The sequence below is a fragment of the Electrona antarctica genome, assembly GCF_951216825.1.
Source record: "Electrona antarctica genome assembly, chromosome: 17".
NCBI lineage: Eukaryota > Metazoa > Chordata > Actinopteri > Myctophiformes > Myctophidae > Electrona > Electrona antarctica.
Genome location: NC_136798.1, coordinates 12,187,623 through 12,198,212, shown reverse-complemented (window position 1 = coordinate 12,198,212; position 10,590 = coordinate 12,187,623). Strand labels below are relative to the sequence as shown.

Below are 10,590 nucleotides of genomic sequence, written 5' to 3'. Positions count from 1 at the left end.
TTGAATTCATAGATAACGATATGCAATGTTGTCAGAAGGCACTGAAACATGAAGCCGGTATGACACACTTTATTAGGGTGTCATATGGGCATAGCGGTCAGATCTGTGGCGGTATCTCTGTATCTGTCAGTCCATTTTTTGTGCCCATATATGGAGCTCACTTATTTGTTATATGATGCCATGACGATGACACATTGAGGTTAGGCAGCACACTCCTCATTTTGGCAGCATTTGAAAGTCATGGTGCCATGAGTGTGTCGACAGAAGTCCGCCTGCCCACCCGTTCGCCGGCCCGTCCTCCCTTAATGGATAGATAACAGCACAGAAGACGTAATGCTTGTACTACTCATGTACTTGTGTAATGTTGTTAGAAGGTACTCAAACATGAATGGCATGGCACCCTTGATTTGGGTGTCACGCTAGGCATGACACTAGGCATGTATCGATATTGATATAAGATGTATCAAGCTTTTTTCACAATTTTTATTTAACTACATTGCAAAAGTAGCATTTTTTTTCACGTAAAATTACTTCTATGCAACAACTGTAAACATGCTTTCTTGTTTACAACCTAGCTCGAGTTAACATGTAAGAAAAAGCTTTCTTTGATGGCATCTTAGGATAGATGTAGACCTATTTGACAGTGCAGAAACATAATTGCCTTCGTTGATGTATTAATGAGCATCAACGACCATGACCTGGGCACAGTCACAGACACACACAGCTCCCCTCTGCAGTGCTCGTCTAGTCTACTCCACTGCTGAAAGTGACTCATCTCTCTCCAAAAGCACTTGAATATGATGGAATATGATTAAAGCTCACATTTCATATCACACACACCATAATTCACTAGCCCCCCTAACCCCCCCCCCTCATTTTTTTAATCTTCATTTTATTTTTTTGAGTGGTGTAAACCACTCCTACAACTGGCTTTGTTAGTTTACGTGTCTGTCCGTCTGTTCGTACCAAAAAATGAGCATGGTTGATGCTGATTGGTTGATGCTGATTTCATTACGTCAGACATTACGTCAGACCACAGCTGATCAGTCTATATAAGACCTTACACCACTCAGTTCACACGGGTGTGATTTATTATTAAATTGATTCATATCGTCTCATCGATTTAAATCAATATACAATATATCGTTAAATGCCTACATGACACCCTAATCACACTGCTTAGGAACTGTTGTTAACCACTCACCATAGTCCATGCCCACTAGTGAGTAGATGAAGCCGGTCCCGATGTTAGCACGAACATCCCTGATGGGCAGGGTGAATCCGGTAGGCACCCCCTTCTTGTCCGGCATGTGGGCAGCCACGGACAGGTGTGTCTTGGCCATGCAGATAGGCAGTTGGCCATAGCCCTGTGTGTTGTAGCACAACAGAAAACTTGTTTGTGAAGGAAAGAGAAAGAGAGAGAATGAATGTGAAAAACAAATGCTAATCAGCATGACTCATCCGTGCAGTGGCAGTGATCTCACCTATTGGTTGTAATCATCTATCTTGGCCTCTGTGGACAGCTCAATGTCATCAGCATCGTCCTGATCTTCTCCAATATGGGTATCTGGGAAAGGCATAGTCTATCAGATACAGCTTTATTCTTTATTAATTTGAATCCCCATTAGCTGCCACCAAAGTGCCAGCTACTCTTCCTGGGGTCCATTGTGAAAATTGTTTATGGGGATTATTGCACACCTAAAAAGGGACTGTTGATGTGATATACATTTTTTGTTGATGGTTATCATATTCTACAGAAACAAAGTACATATTGACATTGACAAAGTCCTGTTCCTCTCTGTGCCCTACAGGGGACTTAAAGTATATCTTATCTTACTTTAGCCCCCAAGTAGTATATTATCTTTATTGGTGTTCCTACGATCCCCCGTGATACATTTCATGGCAATCTGGCATAATCAGTCTCATATCATATTTTCTATAGTCATTTTTCTTGTCATAAATACAGTGAACAAGGACAATGTCACAGCCAACAAGGGTAATGTCTAAAACCATTAATAAAATGCTGCAGTTTCCACATTTGTAGATTTTATCCCAGTAGTGACTTAACTGGGGTAAACCTTTCAACACAATTTCAGGGGCATTTCCGAGAGACAGAAAACTACCCAGTACCCAGATTTAGGGCTGCTGGCTGCACATGGAATTAGCCCTACAACAGATAGTTACGGATAGGAACCTAGCCGCAAGCAACTTAGATGCTATCTGACATCTGCAGTTGCAATACCAACCCTTCACCACAGCCCATTCATTGAAACCGAAAAGTATCTGATTGTATTAAACAACTTTACACTCACCAACATTGCAGCGATGGGGACTCCGACATCGCATTAGTCCGACTATGTGGCTTCGCGTGCGGTTAGGGTTAGTGGTGGAAAGTAACTATAAGTACATTTACTTAAGTACTGTACTTAAGTACAATTTTGAGGTATTTGTACTTTACTTGAGTATACTCTTAGTTAGTAATGCGCGAGTCGGACAAACGGAATAATGAGCCGTCCATATGTTGCTGCAATGTTGGTTAGTTTATCAGATAGTACTTTTCGGTTTCAATTAATGGGCTGTCAAGGGTTGGTATTGCAACTCTATGCCAGATATTATTGTAGCATTTAAGTTGCTTGCTGCTAATAGAAACCATGATAGCATCCCTTTATTACAGATTGTTAACACACATTTTTCAAAACAATAGTGGCTTTATCAAAACCGCACACACAATGACAAAACTGAAAATCTCACACACAAAATGCTAAACCCTGACACTCCTTTTGCAAGATGACTCTTTGCCATCAAATCTCTTAACTGTTCCCAAAATGGAACTTGTGTTTTCATTTGTTACACACAGCCATGTTTTCGAATGACACACACATACACATACCTTTCATTGAGTACACACAACTAAGCATTTGCTGCACACTACCAAGCATACTGAAGTGCAAAATTGAAAAGACAATCATATAAATAGAACACACCATATGAATGACAATGACTCTGGAGAATGATCCATTTTCCCATTTAGGCCTACTTTTTTCAAACATGAAACAGCACACAAATATGCAGTCAAAAAAAAGTAATATTTATTTTCTTTTTTATAGATGACTGTAACCCTGCTTTCACAAAACAAGATTTAGACATCATGCCTCCGGTTCCTATCTGGCCAGAGGGCCTCATCCACAGTAGCCTGGTTAATAAACCAGACCGAATCAGCCGTTGGCAAAAAAAAGTTGCCTACCAGCGGATTACGGTCTGGCGAGGCTCATTAGCACGCCTCTTTCCTACAACCGAGAACAGGTCGGACCAATCGGGACACGGTATGCAATATGGGCGGGCTTTGGTACAGTGACGTTCAATGCTTGAGACCTTTGACTGACAGTAGCTCTGACCAATTGCGTCAAAGAGAAAATGTGCCCCGGGAAATGAAATCCAAGTGGAGCCAGCCCAGACTGATATACCGCGACAGTGTTGTGTGATATTAGTCTGGTTTATTAGCCAGGCTACATCCACAGCACAGGCGATGTTCTCCCTGTCCAAGAAGCGTTGGTAGAAACGCCTTGAGTGGCGCATGAAGCCCTAACAGGCCTCAACACTCACGTCGCCACAAGCCTCCTCCATGGCCTGGAGCAATGTGACCCGCTCTGTGGGTTCCGTTCATATACCTTCCACCTCCAAGCTGAAAAGAACTCCTCAATAGGATTCAGGAAAGGAGAATAAGGTGGAAGGTATAGAAAGGAAAAATGTGGGTGGTCCATCGCATGGATGCACTTGGGACGTATCCTCAGCGATGTATCCCAAGGTCATCAGGGTTTCGGGTCTCGCAACATCATACCCCTCACTCAGGTGACCCAGCCGGGGCGATCAAGTCCCGACTTACGTCCCAGTAGCTACCCTCGAGGCGAGCTACCCTCCTTGTAGGAGATTTACACCTCTTCAAAATGGCCAAATGGAATCATGTCATTACATTAAAAGGTTTCTCTCACTTAAATCTGACAAGACAAATGTGTTAAGGGACTGTGAATCATAAACAAACAGATGTAAAACACATACCAGCTTTTAATTCATTAGTATATCTGACTTAGGCTGGTGGAAAACAAAATCTAGTCAAATGGCTTCAACTTCAACTTAAGCATCAGTCAAGCAAAAGATTTAATAGAGTTTACTACTCACTGAGACATTCACTTTTAAGGACTCTCCTCCAGGCTAAAAACAGCGTGCAGGATCAGTTAATCAAAGTCACAACATCCCAAACTCACTAACTCAAACCAGCTGATGTTTTTTTCCCCCCCACACCCTCAGAATTGGGTCCTCCTGAATATTTAGGTATCCCCAGAGTTGCCAGCCCCAATACTCCCTATGCCATTTAACAGAAGACTCGACAGAAACCACTGCTATGATGTTAGTCAGCTATGATGTCAGAATTGTGACATTAGACATGTCCATATTTGGAGCATATGCAGACACTGAACTTTGAAGATATTTTTTCCAGTGTAATTTACCCGCACCCATCTGAGATTAGGTTTGTTTTCCTGACCTGAAGCCCTGCGGGAGCACTTCACTATAATAAAAGGCACATTGGCACAAGTATTACAACGTGTAAAAAAATCAATAACACCTATTAACACACCAGAGTTTGTCAAAATAAAGGTGCTGAAGTGCCAAGCAGATGGGCAGATTTTACTCTGAAAAGCCCTGCCTTCCATTACCCCCCAATGTATGAATGAATGAACCATTGTAAAGCGCTTTGAGCACTTGGAAAAGCGCTATAAAAATGCAATTCATTCATTACATTACATCACAACCGGGAGGTATAACCTTCCATTACTAGCTCGCGCTGTCAAGTCTCATCACTCTTTAGAAGCGTTTACATTCCAAACGAGATGCTTGGGTAAGTCAGAAATGAGGACAGAACATTGCCGTTCTGATCAAAACCATGGACAGCGATGTAGATTCAGCGATAATAGACAGTTTTGTCAGCCCGTAAACAAGGAAGTGAATGATGTACGCATGTGCAAAACATGTCCAGGAGCTGTGTGAAAACTAAAAGCTGTCAAAAAATGGATTACAGCGATCTCGTTTTATATCATTAAAAAGGACCTAAAGACGCCTATACACGTCCTTAGCACCCCACCTTTTGTCCTTAGCACAAAAGGTGTTAAAAGGCTTTGATGGTTGCCTTGGTTACTCATTATGTTTGAGTACATGCCAGGTTGTTATGGTTACCAGTGTTGAAAGTCTCAGAGGAAGTCTCCCATCATGGGTTCCATATTTGGACATGGCTGACATGTAACTCTATATTTGGGTATGGATGACTCATCATATGACGGGCGTAAACCAGCCAAATAGTATAACGTGTTGCATTCTCAGTCAAACACTCAAACATTTCTTTCTATAACTATGGATATACTGTGTCCTAAATGGGAATAATTCCAAGTTAACATGGATAAAGTTATGTCTGAAAGGGGAGTTTCATAAAAGCTTTTCACTAAAGAACGATTGCGTTTTTGAAAAAGCATTTCAGAAACCATAATCCAAATGCATTTGTTTCCCTCACATGTTGGCTGACTGGTTTAAGACACTCAAAACATCGCCTTGGTGGTGGTAATCCAATAGAATTACAGTACTCGTAGTATAATGATCCAGTGTGCGGATACAGACTCTACTTTTCTATTTTTGTTCAAGCATCCAATGTAGTTTAAACTTAAAGGATTGGGAGATATAAGCAACTATCTCAAATAACTCTACATTTACAATTTGTTTTGTTTGTCTGCTAATGTTAAATTTGAATGATTTACTAATGGAAATAGTGGAGCTACCAAAACAGTTAAATAGCATCTGCTTTTATTTTCTAAATCTTCTAAATTCAGCACAGCTCACGCATGCATGAAGGCAGCGTGCAAGAACGTTTAGAATTTTGCCCAATCAGACCCCTGACACAGATTGAGTTTGACACCCCTGGACTGGCCCCTTCCTACAATTCTTAACCCCACATGAGCAGGAGCGTGGTCTGTGATTCCCCAGAAGATCCATTCTGGTCATTCCAAAGTCCAGAATGAACACAAATGACGACCGCCCCTAGACTTTGGAATGACCTACCAGGGGAGATCAGGCTAGCAAGTTCAGTGTTCTCTTAGGCCAGAGTTTCTCTAGATTAACAGTCTGCAGCCACTGACAGCATTTATTTGGACAGGGCGTTTAATACGTAAAATGGTGTCAGACATGTTTGGATGTATGGATCGTCAAGGCCAAAAAGTAATCTTTTGCCACTCAGTAGCGTTCCCGCATAACTTCCGGGTATGATGATGATGATGATGATGTCACGCGGATACCCTCTAGGGATAAATTCAATCATTCATAATTGCTTCATCCAAATCCAAATTAAACAATGTGAGGAGCAGTGGACGTTGGTCAAATGCTTTTGAATAACCTTATTAGGAAAGAACTAAGCAGAATTTAGATGAAATCGGCTAAAACTAGTGTTTAGTGTTTCATTAGTGTTTAGTGTTTCATTAGTGTTTAGTGTTTCATTAGTGTTTAGTGTTTCATTAGTGTTTAGTGTTGCATTAGTGTTTCATTAGTGTTTAGTGTTTCATTAGTGTTTAGTGTTTCATTAGTGTTTCATTAGTGTTTAGTGTTTAGTGTTTCATTAGTGTTTCATTAGTGTTTAGTGTTTCATTAGTGTTTAGTGTTTCATTAGTGTTGCATTAGTGTTTCATTAGTGTTTCATTTGTGTTTAGTGTTTCATTAGTGTTTCATTAGTGTTTAGTGTTTCATTAGTGTTTCATTAGTGTTTAGTGTTTCATTAGTGTTTCATTAGTGTTTCATTAGTTTTTAGTGTTTCATTAGTGTTTAGTGTTTTATTAGTGTTTCATTAGTGTTTAGTGTTTCATTAGTGTTTAGTGTTTCATTAGTGTTTAGTGTTTCATTAGTGTTTCATTAGTGTTTAGTGTTTCATTAGTGTTTAGTGTTTCATTAGTGTTTCATTTAAGCAATATTACACGAGAGGGTGTGGGTTAACGTGATTATTGCCACGACAGGGATGCGGTGAGGAACGAGACGAAGTCGAGTTCCGCAAGCATCACTGAAGTGGCAATAATCACGTTAACCCACACCCTCGAGTGTAATATTGCAATTATACAACAGTTGCCCTTAAAACTAAGAAAATCGCTGAAAGAATATATTTCTTTAATGACAGATGTAGTCACTACGACCACAAATGTCCCAAGAAACTAGCTAGCCTAGCCACCGAGTTTGCTAGCGCTCTGGGAGAACAGAGCAGCTGAATTCTTTGTTTTGATTAGGTGGTGAATGGTGCTGGTTTAACCCACGGCTAGAACCAATCAGATTGCTTCCTCGAAACGACCTGTGGTATAATAGTGTTTCATTAGTGTTTCATTAGTGTTTCATTAGTGTTTCATTCGTGTTCAGTGTTTCATTAGTGTTTAGTGTTTCATTAGTGTTTAGTGTTTCATTAGTGTTTCATTAGTGTTTAGTGTTTCATTATGTTTAGTGTTTCATTAGTGTTTCATTAGTGTTACAAATACAGGGTATAAACAATAACCCACTCCGTCCAACTCTGTTCTGTTGGCAGAGGTAAACTACAGTATTCTACATGAGCCAAAGATGTCAGGAACTTTGAAGATATTTTTTCCAGTTTAATCTACCCACACCCATCTGAGATTAGGTTTGTTTTCCTGACCTGAATGCACCCAAACTGCAGGCCCACGGGCCACGGGTCACAAGACAACACAGAGATCACTACTGTGGTTCTACAACCGCTCACTGTAGGCAATTCTATTACCAGTAATGTGCAAAAACGCAACAATGCACTGGTCTTTTCTACTCGAGTCAAGGAGTTGTATGTAGGTGTAACATAGAGCTTATGTTTCTAAACACCCTTAATTTAACCACCTTATATACTTAGTTAACCAGAGTCCGCCAGGGGTCTATAGAAGACCCCCACCCCTTTCTCCCACTACACCAAATCTGCTATAGAAGTGCTTTTTCCGACTTTTGCCAAATGTTTGCCCCCGAATTGAAGGCTACGGTTCATGACATGTGGTTAACTTTGTTCCATTTCCCTCAACTAACCAGAGCCATCCCAGCATGCTGCTCATTTAAATCAAATTCTCCCATTATACTGTAATGGTCTAACAAATATTCTGTCTGGGAAGATTAGATACAACATATCACCATCATTGTGGAAGTCCCCTTATGGAGGTCATCAGGTAATGTAGGTAGAATAGCTGAGTCATAGTAACGGATGCTGGCCACTGATTCTCTTCATCAAGGGAGATGAGACCCTCTAGTCCACTGTTTCCCAAACACTGGGTCGGGACCCATTTGTGGGCCGCGGACACATTTTTATATTTTTTGTTTCCTATATTTTGTTTTTAATTATTATTATTTCAAAAAAAGAAAAACGGTTTTTCATTAACTTAAAAAATAAATAAATTAATGTTTTCAGTAATTTCATAAAGAAATCAAAAAACAATCTAAGAAACAATCTACATCTACAGCTTGTAGGAACCATTCAAGTGTATAATTCATGTGACTATCTTTTTAAAGGTCTAAACACGCCTCAAAAGGTTCTATGTTAGATCTTAAATCACTATGTAATATCCAATCAACCGTTTTGGAAGAGCACAGATAACGTTGATCTCCCGCTATGAACTTGCCACTTGAGGTGACACAAGCTTAATGGCTTGGCCTCTTGACCACAACATTCTGACAGCACTCTGTATATTGCAGTGTGTGTTAATATCTGTCAACAGGTCCCGTACAATTAGCATCACAGGCCAGTGCTATTTGAAACTAATCATAAACCAAGAGGTTTACTATAGACAAACAAGCAAGCAGCTTAATCTGGCTATGACATACAGCAGCTAGCTTTGACAAACAGGCATGTTGTGCACATAATCTTCAAGCTTCAGATAAGCAGGGCAGTGATATACCATTATAATATGTATATTACTAACCGTTTCCGATGAGCAGCTTTGCATGGCTGCCTCTGCCATGAATTTGTGAACAAAATTAAATTACATATGGTTATATATGGTTATTGATTGATTGATTGATTGATTGATTGATTGATTGATGTAAACAGCACAGAGTACAGTCAAACACTTACTTAACACTTAGTCTAAAAGGATATCACCGAAAAATTGTTTCCATTCAGGTCAAGGGTATTAAATTCATAATCATGACAAGAAAAATAACAACAAAATTCAAATTTGGGGAAAAAAGGAACAGGTTCATAAAGAGGTGGGGGTGGTTACTTGACTAAGGGAGGAGCGATCATTTCTTCTCCCTTTGGCAGGCTGAAAGCTGGATTTTCAGGCCTGTTTTAAAGGATGCCAGTGATTTGCATTTTTTGAGGGAAGGAGTCAGGGAATTCCACACTAGAAGGATCTACCCATGTTTGTTTTTAAAGTTGGTGGTACCAGGTCGTTGTTCTTGCTCCCTCTAGTATTGTGGCTGTGGGTGTCGCTCACTATTTTGAGCTAGTTAGTCAGGTATGCGGGTACTTTTGAGGGCATAGAGGGCAAAGCTGCATTTACAATTTTAAATGTCAATCCCAATTGCTTCACTCTGTCTTCTACCCGGATCCAAACTACGGTAGACTATCAAAATGGGTTGCAAAAAGATGGGTCATGGGCCCCAGGTCGAGAAGTAGTCAAATTAGTTTGTTTTGGGAAGTTTGGAGCTTAGTTTTAATAGTGACATTGAGATGTTGGAGAACCAAGAGGTGTAAGCATAGACAGTCAACGGAGGGCTGAATTAGGGCTCCAACTAGAGTCCTGGGAGCACTTTTGTTAACAAAAGATCACCAATTTGTTGGTGATCAAAAAACCTGTCACCTGTCAAGCTGACAGGTGAAAGCCATGCTTTCACCTGTCAGCTTGTTGTCAAGAATACGGCCCAAATATGTAATCTATTTTTTGCTGGAGATTACTATGTCATTAACTTTCACCTTTATACAATAACAGTATAAATTCGTATAATATACCTGTATAGTATATTAATAATAATATAATATACTAATAGAACAACTGTATTGAGCATCTTTTTGTCAAATGACACATACATGCGATGAGGCCATAGCACAACCCATAGTGACTGGGTGGTCTGCCCACCCATTAGCCAATTTTAGTCCCATTACATATTTAACCACATCCTACTCCATATATCTTGATCACTGGGGCCAGAAATAGCCACATGCCTCACCATAATGCATTATGAAATGACTGTGCTCTCACCTCTAGAGGAACTGGAAGTTAGTGTGTATGCTGCTGGTCTCCTTCACAGCTTGCGCCAGCTTCACTGAATCGCGTCCACCCATGCAGGCCAGCGCCCAGTGGTGGCATGGCACAGTATTAGAAGCCCAAGACTTTTGGCTATCTGACACACAAGGTCAATCTCTGCCTGGGTGTCTGTCCTGTGGAGTCAACACGGCAACTGTTATATTCGGAGGTGGCAGGTTGATAAGCCAGTTGACATGAAGCTGCTATTTGGATTAGCGCAGTGTTTCTCAAACTATGGGTTGGGACCAATTTTTGGGGACATGAGTAAAAAACATTTGTA

The 10,590-nt window shown here is 40.4% G+C and overlaps 1 long non-coding RNA gene across 1 annotated transcript; it reads right to left on the bottom strand.

Annotated features, from left to right (window-relative positions):
- Positions 1-1,260: 1,260 nt before the first annotated feature.
- On the bottom strand, positions 1,261-4,268 carry LOC306940660. The gene is made up of 3 exons (XR_013792028.1): positions 4,177-4,268; positions 1,485-1,567; positions 1,261-1,367 (listed from the first exon to the last, which is right to left on the bottom strand). It is a non-coding gene; the product is annotated as an uncharacterized lncRNA (long non-coding RNA).
- Between the last annotated feature and the right edge of the window lie 6,322 nt (positions 4,269-10,590).